The 24,682-nt window shown below is 44.7% G+C and overlaps 1 protein-coding gene and 1 pseudogene across 1 annotated transcript in view; one reads left to right on the top strand and one right to left on the bottom strand.

Moving 5' to 3' along the window:
- PRKCE (protein kinase C, epsilon) overlaps positions 1-24,682 on the top strand; it is a 762,004-nt gene that overhangs the window by 116,500 nt on the left and 620,822 nt on the right. The window lies entirely within an intron of this gene.
- LOC102854619 lies at positions 21,989-24,174 on the bottom strand (annotated as a pseudogene).

The following is a 24,682-nucleotide window of genomic DNA, read 5'->3' as shown; positions in this document are numbered from 1 at the left end:
CATGATATTGTTCTCAAAGATTTGGTCCCACTTGGCCACATGCCCCAAGTATGTGAGCCAGAGCTTAAAGATCTTAGCCTCCAAGGAGGAACTTGGTTTCACCTTTTCCAAAACAGACCCGTTTGTTTTCTTGGTGGTCCATAGTATGTTCAAGACTCTTCTCTAGCACCATAATGCAAAGGCACTGATCCTTTTTCTGTCATCCTTAGTGATTCCAGATCTCTGATGCATAACAAGTAATTACAAAGACCTTGGCCTGGGTCAGGTGCACCTTAGTCTCTAGATTGATATTGCTGCTTTAAGTACTCTGGAACGGTCCCTGACAGCAGATTTTTCCTAGTGCAGTTCGTCTTTTGATTTCTTGACTGTTGGTACCAAGAATGTTGATTGTAGAGCTGAGCAAGCTTTAGTTCTTAACAACCTCAGTCAGTATATCATGGTACAGCCAAATAGCTCAGTGGTGAGAACCTTTGTCTTCTTGATGATGACTTTCAATCCACATTGAAGACTATAGTCCTTGACCTGCTGCAGCAAACACTTCAGATCCTCTTCAGTTTCAGCAAGCAAGATGTGTCATCTGTACAATGTAGGGTGTTGATGAGTCTTCCTTCAATCCTGATGCCATATTCCTCCTTATAAAGCTCAGCCTCCTGAATGTTCTGTTCTGCATATAGATTGAAAATGTATGGAGACAGGACACGTACCTGACATACTCCTTTCCTGATTTTGAACCGTGCAGTGTTTCCTTGCTCTGTTCTTAGGACTGCCTTCTGGTCTGAGTGTAGGTTCACGTGAACACAATCAAGTGTCTGGGATTCCCATTCTCCTCAAGGTTAGACAGTTTGTTGTGATCCACACAGTCAAATGCCGTTGCATAGTCAGTGAAGCACAAATAGACATACCCCTGGTGTTCTCTGCTTTCTGCCAAATCCGTCTGCCATAGTCAATAATGTCTCCAGTGCCATGGCCTCTTTTAAACCCAGCTTGTATTTCTGGTAGTTCTCTGTGGATGTACTGTCCAGTCATTTCTGGATAATCTTTAGTGGGTATTTGCTAGTGTGTGATATTAGTAATATTGTCCAATAATTTCCACACTCCATTGGGTCACCTTTTTTTATTGTCATAATTTTATAGTTCTGCAACCCTGACAAGAGTGGATGCTTTTGAGACCCTTGGTTAATACGGGAATAAAAAAGAGGAAGAAAAAGGAAAACCACATATCACAAGAGCTGAGAAGTAGGTGCCACCACGGAGGTTCATACGCCAAGCAGAAAGAACCGTTGGGACGTAACAGAGCACAACATTTTAACTGTCAGAAGCTTTAATAGTCTTTGGTTTCTTTTCTGTCTCCTAAGAGACACTTCCTTTAAGAAAACAGTTTCTTTTTTTAAAAAAAAATTACCTTTCTGTGTCTGCTGAACAGGTCATAGGTGATAAAGAACTGTTACTTGTCAAGCTTTTGAAAGGTAATTTTACATTCATGGAACATGAAGATGACATTCTGATTTACCTACCAAAATCTCCAAATCTTACTGGGATGGAATAACACAGAGGGGTTGCTAATGAAAATTTTGAGGTGAAGGAAATGGGAATGTGGAAAAGAATGGAAATGTGGTGCTTCCCGACGAGTGGGAAATGGGTGCCTCAGACCAGCACGTTCATGGTGAGCAGTAGTTGCTGGTAGGAAGGTGCATAGTAGGGGCAGCTGGGATTTACGAGTGCTCAGCACCAGCCTCTGTGTTTCCAAAGGGGGCAGTGATTACAGATAGTGGTAGGAGAGTCGCCTGCAGTAACCTGAGGGAGAATTCAGTGTCTTTATCTGTGGTTCACTCATCATATCTGGCCCATCGCTTAGTGAAGGTTGTTGCTGCCTGAAGAACCTTCCCACCATTTGCAGTCTTGAGCTCAGAGCAGTCATTTAGAAAGGGCAGTGCCGTTCCTTTGTGGTCCTCTGGTCCATATTTTAGGGCCACCAGTGCTATGACTCATGCAAATCTGATGCATAAATATATGGCCTGGGAGAGACACAAAGAAAAAAAAGAAAATAAAATGAGAGGATGAATTATTGAAAGAGTAATAACTTCTTTAAAGGTGCATCTTTGATTGGGCCCCTTCTGTTATATTTCTTTCTTAGCTTTCATCTTCATTTTACGGATGGAAGAGTTCAGGCACTGTGTATCTTGGCCATGATCACATGTCAAGTAAGTAGGAGATGTAAGCCTGAAAATTAAGGGCCTTTGGATTTCTGGGTCTTTCTCCTGCTATGAGCTGCTACTTTTGATGCAAGTCAGGCTTTAGACATGAATTATCACTCCATGGAACACTTTGCCTGCTTTCTGTTACAGTCCTGTAAAACTTAACCTTTAGCATGTCTGTTTTGTAACTTAAACTTCATTTTGGCTTGGTTAAAATGCAGATGCCCTGGAAAAGAACCACTGTGTAGTGTTAGTTGTTTGAACACTAGTATAAATTAAATTGTGGAAATGTTATCTAGCACAAAAGCTGTTGGAGCTAAGGAGAGACTCTAGGGGCGGACGGTGGGCAGAGGCCTCTTGTGGAGAGGCAGAGGACCCATATGTGCCAGGGATTCGGACTTTCCCCATTAGACAGGCCTCATGCGGTTGAGATGTACCAGGACTGGTAATATGAAAGTATATGGATATTTTCAAGCATATTATGCCCTGGTGTTAATTCATAAGGCAGCATTTCTGCTGCCAGTATTTCTGCCATACAACTGGAATAACCAAGAGCAGTATTGGCTGTTGCCCTTCCTTATTTAGATTTATTCTATTTCTTTTTATATATTTTATTATTGTTGAGATATCCTTAAAAGTGCATTTCTGTCAAATGAGAACTGCATAGGGCTTTTGGAGGTTGTAAATCACACAGGAGGAGACAGCTTGGAACCCTTGGTGAATCTGAACCCTGAGAGAGGCAGCACCTTTTAGGCTACAGATAATGCCACAAGAACTCCCATTTACTGTTGTTGATATATCAACATTTTATGGTTTCTGATCCTTGGAGAGAGACATCAATCATGCTGGGAAAGCCAGGCGACCAGGGAAAGGGCAGAAGGCTCTCCACAAGATAACTTGGCGCAGTGACCTCAGCAGTGGGCTTGAGCATGGCAGAGGTCTTGAGGGAAGGTGTGGGCTAGGGTGAGGCTCAGGTCTGCTGTTCATAGGATTGCTGTTGAGTTTTATTTTTAATTAGTTACTTTATTTCAATTATGACTTTAGTGAGAGTTTACATAAAGGTTGGATTTTCCTTCATTCAGTGTCACCATGAGTTTTAGTCTGCTCAACGGCACCTAAAAATAAGGTGGTATTCTGGAATGAAGGGTCCATAGTAGAGTGTACGCGGGGCGGGGGTGGGGGGAGGATTGTATACCAATGAAGGAATACTTCCTTTTCATAAGTATTTTGGACGTGTTGTGAGGAGAGACCGGCCCTTGGAGAAGGACATCGTGCTTGGGAGGGTGGAGGGACGGCGCAGGAGAGGAAGACCCTCTATGAGGTGGATTGATTCAGTGACTGGGGTGATCGGGATGGGAGTGTCAGAGACAGTGCGATTGGCACAGGACAGAGCAGAGTTTAGGGCTGTTGTACATGGGATTGCTATGAGTCACAAGCGACTCGACAGCACATAACAACAACAACAACAACAACAACAACAACTCCTTTTCAGAAAAACAAGATTTTAATTATTCAGTGTAGCCTTGCACATTTTAAGGACAGCTTTATTGGGATGGTAGCCACAACAATATTCTTGTTCGCGTTTTCCTTTTAGGAAGCCTTCCGGGAGCTTTCCGGGCAGGCCAGGCATGGCTTGCTCGGTGCTTGCCTGGTGTCTTGCCTGTGCTTCTTTGGTACTGTCTCAACACACTGCTTGGCCTTTTTTCATTTATTCGCTTGTCTCCCTCTCTCACGACTTTTCTGTAGCAGGATTCTTCATCTTTACCGCAAAACACAGAAAGTTCTGACTATTTTTTTTTAATTTCCCAAAGATAGTGCTTTATTAGTGTATAGTAGATGAATAAGAGAGTGAATTTGTTCTGATGAATGGACATCTTACAGCACGAGTGGGAAAACTCTTTCTTTGAAAGGCCAGATAAGAAAATCTTTTTTTTTTTTCACTTTGTGAGCCATATGGCCTCGCTGAAACAATTTAACTCTCTCATAGTAGCAGAAAAGCAGTTACAGACAACAAAGAAAATAAACAAGTATGACTGTATTCTAATGGAACTTTATTTACAAAACCACACCATGACTAGGATTTGGCCTAGGAGCTGGAGCTTGCTGACTTCCTTAAAGCTTTCATCTTTCTCATCAAGAAAAACCCCATTGAGTATTTGACTGACTAGGAATTCTGTGAGGACAAATTCTGACCTGTTCACCATCATTTCCATGGTGTCTGACATGATTGTGGGAAATAATAAGTGACCAACAGGTTTTGATTTGTATTCCTTTATTAATTCAACATAGATTTCATTAGCCTGCCTACCAACTTCCAGGCGATTTAGGAGCTTGGGATACATATGACTCCCTGCTGACTTCTGTAGGAGGTTGGGATCCGTTGACTGTCTACCAACTTCTAGGCAACGTAGGAGCTTAGGATACATTTCTCTTGGGATCGAAAATAAAGCTATTTGTCCTTATAGAGCTTATATTTTAGCAGGCTGATAGAGAGAATAATCATTAAACATCATACATGAAAAATTATATACTATATTGAAGGCTATGTAATAAGGGGAATAATCAGAAAAAAGTACTGGGAGTCTAGAAGGCCCCTGCGAGATGTGAACAGGCAGGTTGCCTTTTTATTTTATTTTATTTTGTGTACGTGTACTGTCAAATCAGATCTGACTGGTACAGGAGGATATTGCACCTCCTTCTCCGGCAGAGCATCTGGTGGATTCGAACCGTGTTCCTCTGGGATTGCAGTGCAGTTTCTTGCCACTCGCCCACCAGAGCTCCCTGCAGGTTTCCTTTTTAAGTAGGCTGGTCAGCACTGAGGAAAGAAGCTCGTGGTCTGTCAGGTGGCCTCGCAAGGCCAGCTCCCGTGGCTCCCTGATACCTTATCCTTAGTCTGCCTTTTGTAACTGTCATTGTTACAGTCTCGTTGTTGTTGCAGTCATTGTGTCTTTCCTTCTTGTGAAGGGTCTTCCTTTCCTGCTCTGACCCTTCATCTTTACCACCATGATGTCTTTTTTCAAGGACTGTCTCCTCCTGCCAGCATGACTAAAGCCTGTGAGACAGGGTTGTTGTTGTTGTTATGTGCCGTCGAGTTGCTTGCGACGCCTAGTGACCCTCTATACAACAGCCCTAAACTCTGCTCTGTCCTGTGCCAGTCGCACCGTCTCCAATACACTCATCCCGATTACCCCAGTCGCTGAATCCATCCACCTCATAGGGGGCCTTCCCGTCCTGCGCTGTCCCTCCATTCTCCCAAGTATGATGTCCTTCTCCAAGGACCAGTCTCTCCTCACACGATGTCCAAAGTATGTTGGATGGAGCCTCAGAATACTTGCCTCCAAGGAGCCATCCAGTTTAACCCTTTCCAGGATGAATCTGTTTGTTATCCTAGCAGTCCATGAGTATTCTCAATACTCTTCTCCAGCACCACAGCTCAAAGGCATCAATTCTCCTTCTATCCTCCTTAGTCACTGTGCAACTCTCTGATCCATAACAAGTGATAGCAAAGACCATTGCTGTATCAGATGCACCTTAGTCTCCAGAGAGACACCATTGCTCTTCAGTACTTTGGAGAGGTCCCTAACAGCAGACTTTCCCATGGCAACATGTCTTTTAATTTCCTGTCTGCTGTTGCCAAGAGTGTTGATTGTGGAGCCAAGCAAACTAAAGCTGTGAACAATCTCAATCTCTTCACCATCCATCCTGATGCTGCCAATTGGTCCAGTGATGAGAATCTTTGTCTTCTTGACATTGAGTCTCAATCCATATTGGAGGCTGCAGTCCTTGACCCTCTGCAGCAAGCACTTCAGGTCCTCAGTTTCAGCAAACAAGGTTGTGTCATCTGCATAACGCATATTGTTTATAGATCTTCCACCAATCCTGATGCTTCATTTCTCCTCAAAGAGCCCAGCCTCCTGGATAACCTGTTCTGCATACAGGTTGAAAAGGTATGGAGACAGGACACATCCCTGGCGTATGCCCTTCCCAATTTTGAACCATGCAGTGTTTCCTTGCTCTGTTCTGATGACTGCCTCTTGGTCCAAGTATAGGTTTCTCATTAGCATGATCAAGTCAGCCACAGTTTGTTATGATCTACACAGTCAAATGCCTTTGCATAGTCAATGAAACACAGATAGACATTCCTCTGATATTCCCTACTTTCAGTTAAGATCCATCTAATGTTCGCTACAATATCCCTAGTACCATGACCCTTTCTAAGCCCAGCCTGGACTTCTGACAGTTCCCTGGTAGAGTAATAGAAATAGTTGGACATATAGGGAGACCTGCTTCAGGCTTGACTTGTCTGTCTCCTTCCATTTTGATGAATCATGGAGACACTCTAACCTTTTACTCATCCATACCTTCTTGGAATTCTGCTTTCACTTCCAGCTTGTCCCATATGACATGCAGTGGGCAATAGTTTCATGTGACAATTTTACCTTTTTAAGGAAATCTCTAAGAAGGCAGAGAAGTCTTCACATATGCTATATGCATACTGACATAACAGATGGGCAACACCAGGCATATTGTTGAAACTAGGTATTGGTTAAAAAGTGTACACTTTAGAAAGTTGGGGCCCTGTGAGAAGAATTCAATTCTAAAATTCAGGTTCATTATTATATTTCAAAACCTGTCTCTTCCTCAAACCCCCCAGTAGTGAATGATGAGCAGTCTGCTTTAGTAAAGATACAGAGTCCTTTGGGCACATTTACACTCTGACCGGCAAGGTCATTATGAATCCAAATCAAATGGACTGCAGGGAGTCTGGTTTCTGTTTTTATATCCATTGACGTAGGTGCTCTCATTCCTACTTCACAGATAGGAAACCGAGACGGTGAGAGATTAAGCTATTTACCGAAGATCAGACAGCTATTATGTGGTGGTGTTAGAAGGTGGGTCTGCATAACAGCAGGATTCCTGTTCCTATAAGTAGACCCCATACCTAAAGCATTTTTCTTCAGTGCTGTCATATGCCAGGGAGCATGGAAAGAAATTCTTTGCTTAGAGATAGATCAGACACAAACAAGACACCTACTCTCTAGGAAGCCTTTCCTGGCTTTTCCACCCTGACGTGCTGCCCTTGCTCAGCCGTCTCTAAAACAGCCTTCTTTCATCTCCATCTCCTTTAAGCTACCTCTCGTTCTCTGCTGGTTGTTGTGTTTACCTGTGGGACCCTTCTTGCTCCTGTTACACGGCTGCATTTCTGGAGAACAGGGAGTACCCATCTTTCCCTCCTCTTGTTGTCCTGCACATGCATAGGAAATTTTATGGAAAAATTGAACAAGTAGGCAGACTAGGTCTTTGTGATAAGATCCTGCAGTCTCAAAGCCTTGACACATGGATTATTCTGGTGAAGGATGGGCAGAGTAGACTTCACTGAAGACAGGAGGGCCAGACCTAGGTCTTGGAGAATGGGGAGGTGGGGAAGATTGTAGGGGCAGAGAAAAAAGAAGGGTCTGCTCACTCTGAACAGGAATGGAGCCAAAGGAGGCACAGCTGTCAGAGTACAAACTTGATGCCATGCTAAGCGTCTGTCCCTCAGCACTCAGGTGCCTGGACAGTTCCCCCAGTGGAGGGTGGCTCTGACAGCCTTGCCAACTTGCCGAATGTTTGTCCTCTGTGGCTGTCTTCAGAATGAAATCCTGATCCAGGGGGTAGGGGAGCAGGCGAGCAAGCATGAATTACCACTGGCCCATGTCTTGGCTTGCTCACAGACTCCTGGTTGCTTGTGCTTCCTCTCATCTTTCAGAGAAATCAGGAGCTCCCAAACTCCTCTCCTCGTGTCATCTCTCCACCCCTTTTGTTGAAGCTGGCAGTGTCCAGACTGCCAACACTGGGACGTGCTGCCTTTCTTCTCCAAACACTCATCCAGGTATTACCTGTCCAACCTCTGTGCAGGGAGATGGGGCGGAGGCCCACTCACAGTGAGGCAATTGAGACTAGAGCAGAAGGCTGATGGATTTATCTACGGTCTCACAGATTTTCCTCTATCTGTCTGGGGGCCCGTATTGATTCCCACTGTACCTCTCTTGTCTTTCAAGGGCCTCTCTCTTCTCAGCTCCTGACATGTAGATGGTTGTCCCGCATGTGTCTGCCATCACTGGGACCTATTCTCTGCTCCTTCTCATGGCTGAGTGGGAAGAAATTGTGCTATCAGTGTAAAGATGATGTTGTGTGTTGTGTTGTTACCGTAGAGTCAGAACCGACCTGTAGCTGACCCTCTGGCAGGTTTTCAGAGGCAGTTAATAGCATAGGAGAAGATTGTCCATCCATTTCCCGTGGAGCAGCTGGTGGCCTTGAACTGTGTGCCATTGGGATTGCAGCACAGCTTCTTGCCGCTGTTGTAGTTATGTGCCGTCGAGTGCAAAGATGGGCATTCTCCTCCTGTGTGGTTTCCTGCCTCTGAAAAACCTGCTGGATGGAGGGTCAGCTATGGGTCAGCTCCAGGTTTATGCTACACAACAGCATTCCCCTTTTGAGCCACGGAGAGGAGTTTGTTGTTATGTGCCATCCAGTTCAACTTATAGCAACCCTTTAGGATACAGTAGAAATGGCCCACGGAGTTTCATGGACAGTGATCTTTATGAGAGGGTGTTTTGTTGGTGTGATGCATCATATGTTGCACTAGTAACTGAATGGTCTGAGGTTCGAATCCATCAGCTGATTCATGGGAGATAGGTGGGCAGTCTTCTCCCGTAATGATTTAGAGCCTCTGAAACCTGAAGGAGGGTTGCTTCCTATGAGTTAGAATTGACTCAAGGACTGTGGATTTGGAGATTTTGGTTAATACATGTGAGGGCAGATTATCAAATGCTGGACTCTTAATTGTGGATCTTTTTATTAGCTTACAGGAAAGGACTTAACTATTGTGTCATCAGAGCATAGAAAAAGAGAGAGAAGAACATGTGGTTCACTACAGATTACTAAATAAGCACGAGTAAGCCTGTGCCACCTTCTCCTTCTCCCCCTCTTCCTAATTCCATTTCACAGAGTAAAATGAATTTAATTTACCTAAGTTCTTGGGAAATGATAAAAAATCTACCACGTTTTATAACAGTCTAGGATGAAGAAGAGAGGTGTGCGTTTTTTTTAAATGTATGTGTGTGTGTTTATGCCTTTCTTGATTTCGCAACTTTATTTTTTTTTGTTGGTCTGCATACAATTGTTCATATACTTTGTTTCTTTCATGTACATTCTATTTTGTACAATCATTCATATACATAATTTAATTAATTTACACTTTGTTTTATACAATAATTTCTATACATTGTACTTTATATACTTAATTACTATTGATCTATACATTGTATTTTATACAATCATTCATATACACTGTTTAATTCATGTGTACTTTGTTTTTTACAAGACTTTCTAAACATTATACTTTATACACTTACTATTGATCTATGTCTTTTATCAGCCCAACTCATCAAGTCTCCATGGCACCTTGCCTGTTCCTTCCCCCACCATCTACCCACCAATCTCTGCTGTCCCAGTGATTTTTCTCTCCCTTCTTCTGTACCCTTTCTCCCCTTCTCCTTTGAACACTTATACACATCTTGTTCATATTTGCTAATTGTAATAACTGTACTGTCCTCATCTCAGTTCTTCCCAGTTGATCCTTCTCAGTCCTGGTCCTTATGGTGTTCATTGTCTGCACATTTTGTTTCTGTCCTTCTCCTCCCTTCTTCACCCCTCAAAGCTCTCTTCTCCTTCTACTGCATGATTCTTTCTTACCTCAAGTCTGGGTAATGACTTTATCCCATCAACTAAGTTCTTTTTCTTTCAAAATGCTTGGTGAACACCTCAACTGAAAATAACTCCGGTACCTCAAACTCAAGATGTTAATAAATATTTCTACCTTAAACTTAGCTTTTTCCCCCCTGACTTTAACACGTCATCTACTCTTCTTGCTTGAAACCTTTGCATCTTTCCTTCACTGCTTGTTCTCCAGCCAAGCCCACTGCCTCTGTGTTAGTTCTGACATACAGTGACTGTCAATCTTTATGGGAGGAGACCACCTGCCTTTCTCTGTGGAGCGGTGGTTGGACTCACACTACCGGCCTTTGAGTTAGCAGCGCAGCACAGGGCACACTGAGTGTGGAGGCCTCCTGCTGTCCTCTATAGGTAGCCCTCTGTAAGCCCACCTTTGGTTCCTTAGCAGCCTCTTGAACTGAGATCCTCCTTGCCCTAGTGCAGACATGGAAACCCTCCTGGCTGGATTTCTGCAGCATCCTGCTGACTGGTGTATCTTCTGCCAGTTTCTCTAGTCTCCAGGTTCATCCTACACCTGGCTACCAGACTTGTGGTTTCAATTGTATTGATTAAAATAATGGTGTAACAGTTTTAATTGTCTTTGAAACCATAAGGAATTTCTCTTTACATTTAGAATGAATAAGGACTTCTTGCTTAACAAGTCTTGTGTCTTATTGCTCCGCCTTTTTAACTTCATTTTCACTACACCTGCAGATAATCTACACCTTTCCTCAAAGGCTGTTAGCTGTTTTGTTCATAAGCTTTGTGTTTCCTTCCTTTCTGCCTGTGCTTCTGCCTTTTCCTTATAATGGCCTTCATTCCCTTTGCCACTGTTTGAAACTGTGTGTCTCTTCAACTACGTGTCTTCAAGGTGCTCTTTCTGACTTTCTCAGCATAGCTTTTCCCTCCCCCCTTTTTCCTTTGAGATACCTTTGTCAAAGAGGCCATTCTTACTGCCTATACATTGGTGCAGAGTCTAGCTTTGCAGTTAATTCTCAGAAAGTGTTTTCTGACTTGTATTTGTGGAGCATCATGGGAGGCACCAGCCCTGAGAAGTGGCAGAGGCAGAGATGTCGTGGTGGTTGGGCCACACGTGCCATGATAAGTGCCTTAGAGCCATAGCAGACAATTCTGAGAAACAAATTAAGGAAATTAAGGTGCGATAGTTCCTAAAGGTGCAGAATCATACTTCTAGAGACTCAAAATGATGAATTATAGCATTATATGTTAGAATAATAAACAAGACTCTTATGTATGTTATCTTATGGGTTTTTAACATCTCTGAGTTTACATATTTTTTAAAAAGAATAGCATTACGCAAATAGTTGTTGTTTTTAGGTGTCATTGAGTTGGCTTCCACTTTGCGTAACTCTCTCTGTACAATGGAGTGAACTCTGCTGGTCCTGCCTCAGCCTCACAGTCTCTGCTCTGCTTCAGCCCCTTGTCGTCGTCGTCCCTGTGTCAGTCAGCTTCTTTAGGGTCGTCTTCTCTTTCCTTGCTCCTCTGTTTTTCCAAGCATGGTTTCCTTCTTCAGGAAGCGGCACTTCTTGATAACATGCCCAAAGCATGTGAGACAAAGTGTTGCTGCTCTTGCTTCTCAGAAGCACTCTGCCTGCACTTTTTCTGAGACAGATGTTTGTCCATTTGGCAAGTCCATTCAATATTCTTCACCAACACCAGAATGAAAAGTTCTTCCTCAGCCTTCCTTATTCATTGTCCAACTTGCATACATATGTGAAGCATGGCCAGTGGAGCTTTGGCCTTAGTCCATAGGCAATAGTGCTGTGGACCCCAAAACTGTCCCTCTCTGGTGGTTTGAATCTATCAGTTACTTTTAAATCCCCCAGCACCTTTGTTCCAGAAAGTTGGTCAGTTTTGTTCTGTGCGGGTAGTTACAAGATTGTAGCCTCAGAAACTCGATAGAGGGCCAGCTATGAGTTGGTTTCAACTCAACAACAATGGGAGAGAGGGAGAGAGAAGAAAAGAGAGGGAAAGACAGGGAGGGAGAGAGAAGAAGAGAGAGGGAAAGGCAGGGAGGGAGGGAGAGAGTGAGAGAGAAATGGGTGATACTTCTAAGTCTTTAAGTTGACATCTTTTCTCTGACACTTTAAAGAGGCTCATATCGGTTCATATAACAGCCAAGGAATAGACAAACTAGAGTTGGATTTGGTTGCCCACATGATGGCATCAGTTTGCCATTTTTGTCCCTCTAGGTGACCGGCAACATTTTCAGACAAATTCTTCCCAGGTGGTGGCAGACATGGCTCAGGTTTTACTCTTAATATTTTAGAAACTCCAGCAGGCCAAGAGAGGGTCTCTTTCCTGATAATTTCAGCAGACGTCACAGGGAGTCCATCTCTGAATTCATCACTGAGGCCAGGGGGATGTGGTACTGTGTAGCTGGGTCTCTGGGTGTGTGTCACACTAAATAGATGTATCTATTCTCATTTTATAGAGAATTGCTTTGGGAAAGTTTGCTGTTAGAAACCTCTCCAAAGTACTGAAGAGCAACGATGTCAGTCTGGAGACTAAGGTGTACCTGATTCAGGCCATGGTCTTTGAAATTACTTGCTATGCATCAGAGAGGTGGAACATGACTAAAAATGATAGAAGGAGAATTGATGCTTTTGAGCTGTGGTGCTGGAGAAGAGTATTGAACAGCTAGGAGAATAAGCAGGTTCTTTCTAGAGAGGGTAAGACCAGGCTGCTTCTTGAATTCAAGGATTCTGAAGCTTCGTCTGACATACTTTGGTCATGTTTCAAAAAGGGACCAGTCCTTAGTGACGGATGTGATGCTTGGGTGGAGGGACAGCACAAGAGAGGAAGACCCTCAATGAGATGGATAGATTCAGTTACCAGGATAATGGGGGTAGGTGTGTCAGAGACAATAATATTGGCACAGGATAGAGCAGGCTATAGGGCTGCTGTACATAGGGTCACTATGTGTTACAAACAACTCGATGGCACATGGAAACAAGAAGAAGAGATAAAATCATAAGACTTGGAAAGTGTAAAGAACTTACTCAGTATACCCTAAAGAAACCAGAACTTCCCCCCAAACAGATATATGCACACCCATGTTTATTTCTGCATTGCCCACAATAGCAAAGAGGATGAGGAAAAGGGGATAAATAATGTACACTGCTCTGAAACAGATGAGGGAAAGAACTGCTTAAAAGGAATATATAATTAGTTATTATTTGCATGACAACAGTCCAGAAGAAGAGCTGCATAGTAAAATGGACTTGGAGTAGAGGTGGGAAGATTATACAACAATGGAAGAATTTGTTTTCCAAAGAGAAAAGTGAACTGGCAGGGGATGGGGTGGGCAGGGAAGGAAATGTACAACAATGAATGAATGAATGGAAATTGAAGTTCTCTATAAACTCTCATTAAAATATCAATTTAAAAAAGTATAGTTTGATAAACATCTACATCAAGAACAGTATGTAAAATTCTTTTCAATATATCTTTATTTGAGGGGGGGAAAAGATCACACAGCTAATAACAGGGAGATTGAAGTGGGTGCCTTCTGACCGAGGTTCATGCTCATTGAATTATCCTAAGTTTCCTAGAAGTCTGTGGATGGTGCAAAGAGTATGTTTGAATCCTTGTTAGAATTTAAAGCCAACTCTTAGCCTAGCTACAAAAGTTACAAGCTGTTGTATTTGGGTTTCTCCCTGCCTTATCAGGTAGCCTTTTGTGAATTAAGGATTATCTAAAGCCCACATCCTCAAGTTCTCTTTCTTCCCACCCTCTTTCCAATGTCCTCCTATTGATCCCAAATGTCTTATGTTGAGTAGACAAGGCAGACTCAAAAGGCTACATGCTGTTTGATCTCACGTTCATGATGTCACGGAAAAGTCACATCTGTAGATATGGAAGCCAGATCAGTGGCTGCCAGGAGTGGGGTGGGCAAGGCTGTCTGAGATGAGGTAGATCTGTTTATATTTAGTACCTTGACCATGCTAGTGGGTATAGGACTGTGTGCACTGGTCAAAACTTGCAGAACTGTATTCCAAACAGGGTGAATTTTACAGTATGTAATATATAACTCAATAAAAATGACAGTGCCTTGATTTTAGATCCTGTTGAAACCTGAGTGACAATGGGATTTACATGTTAATGAGCACCAAAACTTCAGGCTGTGATGAACACTAAGTAACTGTGAGATACACCATAATCTAATATGAAGAACTAGAAACCACAAGCTATCAGTGCCATTCAAAAATAATTACTCTGATTCACTGGAAAGTGAGCCACTCCTTCTAGATCCCAGGAAATCAGCTGACTGCTGTTCTGACTGGACCATTCTATCCTCCTGGGGCTGAGCCAGGGAAGGTGTCTGCCTAGGGAATGTGGGATCTGGCGTTGGTGCAGGGGTCTTATGACACCCCTGTAGTCAGAGACAGATGTTGCTAGAGGCTGTTGAGTCTGTTTGGACTCTGGGAGATGACATGTAGCTGACCTTTGCCTACGCTTTCCTGGGTATAATCTCTCTGGAAGCAGAGTTGACTAGATCTGCTCTCCCCTAAAGTCCATGGGTGGGTTCACACTTCCAAGCTTTTGATTAGTAGCTGAATACTTAATCACTGCACCACCAGGGATCCTTAGAGACAGAGATACTATTTGATTTTTGATGAGGAAGCCTTATCACTCCCTCACCTCAGGATGACCATCTGGCTGATAGAGTGGAAGAGGGCTGGAAAATCCTTTGGTGTTTAGTGTCTGACCCCTCCCCACCAGGCACAGATAGTAGTAATCATGTTTAAGATTGCTGAGACCAGGTCCCCAGTGCCTTGATTTCACCATCAGAATTTTGTTTTGTTTTAGTTCTTGGGGAGCAACAGTTTTTTGTAAGAGAGCAGTTTTGAAAAGAGTTTAAATATCTATAGCTCTACATACTCTACCTATATACTTTATACTCTACATACATGCTCCATACTCCACCTACATACTCTATATTCATACTCTATACTCCACCTACACACTCTACATGTGTGCTACTACATACTCTCCTTACGTACTTATACTCTACCCACATTCTCTACATACACACTACATACTCTACCTGTTGTTGTTATGTACCATCGAGTCGTTTGTGACTCATAACGATCCTATGTACAACAGCCCTAAACCCTGCTCTGTCTTGTGCCAATCGCACTGTCTCCGACACTCCCATTCCGATTATCCCAGTCACTGAATCAATCCACCTGGTAGAGGGCCTTCTCCTCCTGTGCTGTCCCTCCACCCTCCCAAGCATGATGTCCTCCTCCAAGGACCGGTCCCTCCTCACAACATGTCCAAACTATGTTAGATGGAGCCTCAGAACCCTTGCCTCCAAGGAGCAGCCTGGTTTAACCCTCTCCAGGATGAATCTGCTTGTTTTCCTAGCAGTCCATGGTACCCTCAATACTCTTCTCCAGCACCACAGCTCAAAGGCATCAATTCTTCTGTCCTCCCTAGTCATTGTCCATCTCTCTGACGCATAACAAGTGATAGCAAAGACCATGGCCTGAATCAGACGCGCCTTAGTCTCTTTGGAGAGGAGGTCCCTACCAGCAGACTTTCCCATCGCAATATGTTTTTTGATCTCCTGGCTACTGATGTCAAGAGTGTTGATAGTCTACCTACGTAGTCTATATTCCCACTCAAATTCTACCTTTCTGTCCTATTTCAAGTCCCCCTCATACTGCTGGCCTTACCTCTAGGTGTCTTATAAATGATCATTTTGAACCTTTGTCTACAGTCTCCATTCTTCCATCTTCATAAACTCCTCTTCAATTCGTTTTCACTTATCTCATTACAATACGCTGCCTTTCCCCCATGTTGTTATTATTCGTGTCTGATGATTTACTTCTGTACCCTACAGGCTTGATTTTCCCCTGCTCCACCTTAACGCTACCAGATCTCATCTCAGACTACATTTCTCAAAGAGGCAGCACAGCAGAGACCCTACATGCTGTGCAAATTATGTAGTGTTTTCTGGTGTTTAAATAGACTTCTGCTCAAGGAAAATCTTTCCTGATGTGAAATAATCAAATACTATTTTCTTTAAGTTGTAGAAACTGCTTTTTGTGATTGAAAATATCTTCTTGTGTGTGTCTGCGTGTGAGTGCTGTAAATATTTAAACTTTTTTTCTGAAACAGCTCTCTTGTGAAAAACCGTTGCTCACCAGTGATGAAGAGAGTAAAAATGAAGTCCCGACGGTAGAACTGAGGCATTGGGGAGCAATCTTAAACATGATTACTCTGTCTGTTCCTGAGAAAGGTGTCGAATTATGGAAGCGTTAGGTAAAACCTGGGGCCTGGACAAACCTTTGTGATACTGTTGGGAAGCTTGAAAATGTTTTTATTTTTCTTTTTATGAGCTGGAAAATCAAATTGAACATCTTCTGGAAATAAGATTGGTGCCAAGACCCTAGTTGTGATAAAGCTTCTGAGACATTTCCTGAAGGGTCTATGGTTGGCTGCTAGCAGTCATGGACTTGATGTCTTTTAACTTTAAAGTTACACAGACAAGTGCCCTGTTGGTTGTAGAGGAGTGAAACAGGGTCTTGAGTTCCCAATGAGTGGGTATCGGGGTCTTCTTGGGGTAGATGCTCTGGAGGAATGGAGCCTGGCTCAGGCAGGATGAGAGCCAGGGCTCATGAGAAAAGGCTCTAATAGGGCCCCCCGCTGGAGCCTGCTGTCATGTGGGGAACCCTACTAGCCCAGCCTGGCAGATGGGCATGTGCACGTTTTGGACCTGAGCCAAGGCCGGGCAGCATTGCTGACAGGCTGCAGGCTGTGATCTCTGAAAGGCCGGTTCAGGGGGTGGCCTGAGGCTAATGAAGCCTGTGCCGGCTGGCTGGCTCGGGAAGGCTGCCAGCACAGCCTCTGCCATGACCAGGGAGCTGAGGGAAGCGCCACTTCTCCACTGTAGGCCACTCGGGGGATGTGCTGAGCCAGGGAAGGCTATGGGGATACAGAGGGTCAGCCTCCAGTGCACTTGAGTTTGCATCCTGCTGCTGTAAGGGTTATTAGACATGGGTTAGGTTGTGGAGAACATTGCATATTCCTGCCTCATTGTACGTCCTCCTTAGGGATGGAGCAATCCTTCTTGTTGATCATGGTTTCTCTTATATACATTTCTGAGCTGTCATCTGATAGACCTGGGCTAGTCTGAACCACTCTCCCTGAAGAGAAATAAAGATTCAATGCTGTAGGGTCTGAGGGCTACTGGCTACACAGACAAAGCTTGCCTGGACTCCAAGCATAATCTTTCTTCTTTTTTTCTCTGTTCACACTTAGCTACAAATCCTTGTGGCATAATGATTAGGCACCGAGCTGCTGATAGATTGCTTGGCTGTTTGAATTCACTTGGAGGCCTGGGGGAGAAAGATTTGATAAACTTATCTTGTAAAGATTGTGACCTAGAGAACCCTACAGGCCGGTGCTGCTCTGTCATGTGGCCGCTGTGAGTTGGAGTGGACTTGATGGGCATCTCACAATGACACTGGCCAGGTTAAATCTCCCAGAGTCAGGATAAAGCATCAAGTCAGGGTGCGCTGGTGGGAGTCAGCCTCATCTCTCACTATTTCCTACCACCATGAAGACGTTTCCAAGGCTGAGCTCTTCTGATGTCGGAAGTGAGCTCATACACTTCCCACCAAGCCAACTCTGGTTTATCTTTCAGATTCCGCCCTGCCTGGCCACATCTGTGTACGTTTATTTATTCCTCATATCCGTATGGTGGGTGTGGGTGTGCCCCACTCCCTGACTGCGCCTTTCTGAAGCTTTGCCCCAAGCGTGAGGTATTTTAGTTCAGTTAGTCTGAGCCAACAAATCCACATTAGCAACCTCCATGCAAGAGCAGAGCCTGGTTCCGGCTCTCAGATGTCCTGTCAGTTCTTGGGCCACGGAGATAGGAAGCTGGCTGATCAGAGATGACTTCAGTGCCAGAATGACCTCATTGCAGGACTTAGCAAAGGGTGTGGAGACATCAGTGTACAGGAAAAAGCCTGACTCCTGGGAGCTGAGTTGGTTGTGGGTCTGGCTATTGTGTTTTTGATGATGCACTCAGTAATAGACATATGAGAGAAAGGCTCTGGGTTCAAATCCTGAACTGGTCACAAGCTGGGCAAACTTACGGAATGTCTTTTATATATCTGAACCTTGTTTCTTTGTCTGCAGAATGGGTACAGTAATGTCAGCTGTGTTGTTTGCTATGGGAAGAGATTGGAAATACTAGGTTGTTAGTGGTGGCGACTGTTGCTAGTACTGCTTCTCAAACGCTGTGATTTTCTCCTTCCAAAACAGTGTCCCAAAGGAGGCCATGTCTTTTTTTCCAGTCCTGGCCATACATTAGAACAATTCAGAACAGTTTATAAAATGTACGTGTCTGGCTTTGTGCCCGCCCCCCCCCCCCCCAGTCCAGAGGTTTCTGATGTAAAGAGCCTCATCTAGTACCTTGGACTTTGCATTTCTAAAAGTTCTCCAAGTTATTCTGTGCAATTGCCTGGCAGTCCACTGATTGAGCCAAAGAAATGAGCAGCCCTGGGTGGGATTTTAGATGCAGATACAGGGTGGGGTGCTGGGAAGTGAGGAGGAGAGATTTACAGGGTTGGGGGCCACTTTTCTGGGAACTCTGACATCAGTGACAGCTTCTAACTGTCTCTGTCCTGGAAATGACTCTTCTGCTTGTTTGCCTCTTATCTAAGAGGACTAGGGCAGATGGAGAGTGAGTAGGGCTGGGGGAAGGCGAAGCCTGGTACCAGATGTCCCGCTGGGTCTCGCTGTGCTGACAGCTCACCCCATTTCCCCTGCAGCAGACCCAGAGTTTGTGCCTCGGGGAGCTTGCCTTCCTGTCTGTTCTAATGTGTGCATCTTTCTCATCCCTTGTCTAATCAGCGGTAATTCCTTCTCCCCACCCCTTCCACACCACTCAATCTCCTTATGACTGACCTCAGGATGTTGTCATTTGAGGAATCTTTTCCCATTTGAAATGAGAGGAGCAGGAGTTTTGTTTTTCCATGTTTATGTTTGGCACGGGTGAGTGTCCCCAAGTGAAGTCGGGCAAAAGATTAAGAAGATTCTCATCTCACTTGGATTCCTGGCTTGTTTTGTTTCTGGAGACTGGAGAATTGGACTCCATGGGCTGTCTCTGTCCCCCAGGGAGGTCCTGGGCATGGGGGCCAGCACCTCTGAAGGTCCTCAAACTCTGAGAGCAGAGAGATGCAAGGACCAGAACAGTGTCTGATTCTTGCTGAGAATCTGAGCTTGCTTTATGCCTTAATTTCAGTTTGATCAGTATTGAATTTATTTTCCATTGTGTCTAAATTCTCTCTAATCCAGGGTCATTGCACTAATTTAAATTACTGGCTTAAGAGGTCTTTTCAGAGTCACAGCCTGCTGACGTTTCATACAAGAAGATACTTTTCCTCTTTCATCAGTCTGTATGCTGATGATCATGTGCGCAGTGTGACAGCTATAAGACACCAGGCAGAAGAAAGAAAGGACATCAAGGAGCAATGCTAGGAGTGCCCATCACTCTTCCCTCTTCCTCTTCTGCTCACCCCATTGCTCTTTCTCCCCTCCCTTCTTTCCTTTTACCTCCTTCCCTTTTCCTTGCTTCATACTCACCTTCCCACCTTCGGTCCTCCTTTCTTTGTGTTTGTAAAGAAAGCTGGCTGCCATATCCAGGCCTGTGCTTCCCCAGTACCACCTGTATACACTAAGGATTTCCAGTGTTTGCCTTCTCTTCAAACCTTTCCTCTAAACTCCAGAGTTGTATATCCAACTGCCTGGATACATAATAGACGTTTTGCTTTTCTGATGTCCAAACATGAGCTTCTAACTTCCTCCCAAATCTCTCCTGCCATACTCTGTCCCATAAGAAGTTTCTAGGATAGTGCCTGGTACATAGTGGATGCTCATAGTGGGTGCATTCGTGAGAAATAGCCTCCCTGTTACCCAAGTGATCTTGACTCATGCTGACCCTGTAGGGCTGAGAAGAGCTTTCCTAGAAAGTCTCTAAGGCTGAAAATCTTTATGGAAGCAGGCAGACACATCTTTCTCTCAGGAAATGGCTTGGTGGGTTTGAACCACTGACCTTTTTGGTTAGCAGCTGAGGGTTTAATCAGTACACCATGGATGTGAAAATAAGTACCTTGATGTCTATTGGAAACAACCATCAGGAGCGCAGAACATTAATTGCTTTAGGAGAATCTGCTGTCAGAGACTCCTCCAGAATGTTAAAGAGCAACGATGTCACTGTAGAGACTAAGGAGACCTGATTCTGGCCAGCGTCCTAACAATTAGTTGTTATGCATCAGAGAGCTGGACAGTGACCAAAGATGACAGAAGAAGAATCAATGTCTATGAGTTGTGGTGCTGGAGAAGAGTATTGAACATACCACGGACCACCAAGAGAACTAACAGGTCTGGTTTTAGAGAAGGTGAAGCAAAGCTGCTCTTTGGAGGCAAGGATTTTCAAGTTCTGTCTCACATACTTTAGGCATGTGGCCAGGTGGGATCAGTCCTTAGAGAAGGACATCATGCTTGGAACGGTGAGGGACAGCATGGGAGAGGAAGACCCCGGATGAGATGGATCGATTCAGTGACTGGGGTAATGAAGGTAGTATGTCAGAAACAGTGAGATTGGCTCAGGATAGAGTAGGGTTCAGAGTTAGTGTGCATAGGGTTGCTATGAATCATAGTTGACTCGACGGCATCTAACAACGTGTTTGGAGCCAGGAGTGGATCCATTCCCAGCTCTACTGGAATGTATGAGATATATGTTGCCAGCGATATACTATCTCAGTTTTCACCTTAGTGACATGTGGATCATGTTTTCGAATCTTTCCTGGATTACACTAGTTCATAATGAGAGAATTGTGTTGTATAGCAAGGCATTATATCACATACAGTTTCACAAATGACCAGCATCACATGAGCATTTGACCTAGCTGCCTTTGTGATTTCCAGGCTCAGAAACCCAACAGAGGGTCTCTGAGCTTCAGAACTGGCTCAACCACAGAGTCCCAGCTTTACCTTTGTCTGTGTCCTGCGGTGGTAGAATTCTCACCTTCCATCCAGGAGGCCTGAGGTCAAGTTCTGGCCAGTGCACCTCTTGCATGACCACCATCTCTTTGTCATTGAAGACTTGCATGTTGTCATGGTTTTAACAGGTTTCAGAAGCTTCTGAATTCCAGCCAGTGAAAACCGCCCAGGCCTCAATGATCCAGTCCTCAGCACATCATGGGAACATCAACACACACAAAAAGCAACCCCGTTGCCATCAAGCTCATTCTGACTCATGGGGTTAAGTGCTGTGGAGTTGACTATGACTCACTACTTCTCTATGAACAACAGATCAGAACCTTGCCCTATCCTATGCCAGCCTCACCATCTCCAACATGCTCGAGCCTATAGTTAAAGTTTCCATGTCAATCTAGCTTGTTGAGGCTTTTCTTCTTTTTCTCTGAACCTTAGCCTTTCCCGGCTTGATGTCTTTTTTGCACGGACTAGCCCTACCTCCTGACAATAATGTCCAAAGTACATGAGAGAAAGTTTTACCATTTTTGTCTCCGATGAGCACTGTGCTTATAATTCCTCCAGGATAGGCTTGTTTGTTCTTTTGGCCATCTATGGAGTATTCACTACTCTTCTCCAGCCCTGGAATTCAAAGTTATCAGTCCTTCTGTCCTCCTTATGAGCTGTACAACTTTCAGATGCATAGAAGGCAATTGACAGAAACATGGCTTAGATGAGGTGCACCTTAGTCTTTTTTTTTTTTTAACTTTCAGGAACTGGTATTTATTATCAAAGTCATATTCGATGTCAACAAGATGCCACAACTACAAAAAAAATTGCGCACACTGCAATCGCAATGCAAACAAATGGAACCCCAGTCATTAAAAAAGTAATTCAAATTACCCCAAAAAGCAACTGAATTTTTAAAACATCTTTATACATCCAGCCAACAAATTAAAATGGTTAATAAGAAAAAATACAAATTCAGAGGTCTAGTCTCGATGTTTAAAAAAGGCAACCACTTAAGCATTTCTATCAATTCGCACATCAATCTCTCTGCCACTCAGCTTCAACCCATTCATCATCCGGCAGGCCCGCTCAGCCACCTCGGGCGACTCAAACTTGACAACACCGCACCCCTTGGACTTTCCATTCTCCATCTTGATGTCAGCATACAGCACATGGCCACATTCGTTGAATTTGTCTTTTAGCATTTACCATGTAAAGTCAAATGGGAGGTTTCTCACAAATATCTGGCAGGCTTTCCTGGCAACTCCAGGGGCATGGGCTTCAGCCCCGCCAAAGGAACCGGCAAAGCTTCCTCCAAAGTTGCCATGCTCCATCTCAATGGCATGGTAAAAGCTGGCACCGCTGCCACCACCCATGGCCAGGCCCATGCGCTCAATGCCGTCACCCAGGGCTGGGCCCATGGCAGGACCCATGCGCTCCAGGCTGTTAGCGCCCATGTGCTCCAGGCCGATGCGCTCCAGGTTGTTGGCGCCCATGCGCTCCAGGCCAGTGGCCATACGATCCATCACAGGGCCCATGCGCTCCAGGCCAGCCCCTATGCCTGCGGGCACCATGCGCTCCATGCTCAGGCCCATGCGATCGATGGCAGGGCCCATGCGCTCCACACCAGAGCCCATTTGCTCAATGGTCTGGCCCACACGGTCATGGGTGCGGCCATGCGCTCCAGGCCAAAGCCCATGCCAGCGCCCATGCGCTCCACACCGGAGCCGATGCGCTCCATGGTCTGGCCCATGCGCTCGATGCTGGAGGCCATGTCGTCAAGGCCCAGTGGGCCCATGCGCTCAATGCCGGAGCCCATGCGCTCCACTGAGCCCATGCGGTCCATGACCAGGCCCATGCGCTCGATCTCTGAGCCAACGCGATCCATGCCGTGGCCCAGGCCTGCGCCCTTGCGCTCCATGCCGGCACCCCCGATGCGGTCAATGCTAGGGCCCATCCTCTCAATTCCGGGCACACTGCCACCACCTCCACCTCCTCCCTGCTTTGCCATGATCGCTCCTCTCTTCAGTGCATTACTTTGGATTTCATTTATTCTGCCCATGTTCATCCCAGATCCAAATCGTCCCATGCTTTCCATGCCACCACCAAAGGGTCCTTCCATGCCTGCAGGCCCAATGTTTCCCATTCCAATGCCTTTGCTCAGGTGATTGGCATCAATAGGCTGCCCTCCTGGTCCTAATCCCATGCCAATACCACCAAGTCCATGGGGCAGTTGTTGAGGACGTTCAGGAGGGAAATAATCTCCCTTTGGTAATGCTCTCTCATCCATTTTGACGTGCATTGGCCTATCAAATAGCAGCTGGCCATTAAACATAGATATAGCTTGCACAGCTTCGATGGACTGTTCAAAAGTAACAGTGCCTATTCCACGACTTTTCCCATCTTTATCCTCAAGAATGTCTGCTCAGACCACCACACCAGCCATACTAAATACTTCCTTCAGCTTCTTCCAGCCAACTTTATAATCCAGATTTGCTACAAATACTGTGCTTCCAAGTCTTCGGCCTTTTGCATTGCTCTCCTGGCATGTTCACCATCAGGATCTTCTTTGACTTTCAGTAGTCTTCCACTCAGACTATGCTTGTTTAGAACTTCAGCAGCTTTTTTCATGCTCTCTTCCAGCTTGAATTCAACAACAGCGCATCCCCTTGACTTTCCTTCAGCGTCCATTAAGAGCTCCACGTATGTTACCTCACCAACTTTTTCTTTAACCAGGTCTTTAAGAGACTGCCATTTCACATCAAAAGGTATGTTTGTAATGAAGGCTCTGTATCTCTTAGATGGGTTTGAATATGGGTCAAAGCGATTGCCTCCTCTTTTCATGCCTTTCTCCTTCCTCTTCTCATTCTGAGTAGGTCGTTCTCCTTCACCTTTAGGACCGGGAGCTCCACTGCCGCTCGCCACGCCGGGCGCGCTGCACTCTTCCTCCATTTTGGGCCCTGTCGCCGCCACCTCGGCCACCACTTCGACCCCTGCCACTATTTTCTTCGCGTCTGGGCTTTGTGTCCACCTTAGTCTTTAACTGACATCCTTGCTTCTTAGCACTTTGGAGAGGTCTTTGACGGATTTTTCTCAGTGCAACCCTGAGTTCTTAACTGATGCTACTATCTTGAGTGTTGATTGTGAATCCGAGTGAAAGGACATCGTGGGCAGCTTCTGTCTCTTCACCGTCTCTCATGATGCTACCTCCGAGTCCAGTGGTGAGGACTTGTTCTCTTGATGTTGAGTTGTATCCTTGACTGAAGGCTTCTGTCTTGGATCTTTTCCAGTCAGTGCTTCAAGTCCTCTTCACTTTCTGCAAGCAAGGTTGTGTCATCGGCAATAACGCAAGTTGTTCCTCCAGTCCTGATGTCATCAATTTCATAATTTTCTTCATATGGAGTAGCTTCTCTAATGATTTGCTCAGCATAGACCTTGAACAACAACCTTGACACACACTTTTCTTGATTTAAATGATGCAGTGTTTCCTTGTTCTGTTTGGATAGCTGCATCTTAGTCTATGTATAAGTTTCACATAAGCACAGTTAAATGTTCTGGGATTTTCCTTTATTCTCATTGTTAGCCACATTTTGTTATTATGCATGTCATCAAATGAATTTGCATAATTAATAAAACACAAACATCTTTCTGATATTCTTTGCTTTCAGGCAAGATCCATCTGACATGTCAATCCTCATTCCATGGCC

This window comes from Elephantulus edwardii, unplaced genomic scaffold, assembly GCF_000299155.1.
Source record: "Elephantulus edwardii isolate Elephantulus edwardi_28Jun2011 unplaced genomic scaffold, EleEdw1.0 scaffold00019, whole genome shotgun sequence".
Lineage (NCBI taxonomy): Eukaryota > Metazoa > Chordata > Mammalia > Macroscelidea > Macroscelididae > Elephantulus > Elephantulus edwardii.
Note: the sequence above shows the minus strand (reverse complement) of the source record. Positions and strands in the feature narration are given on the sequence as shown.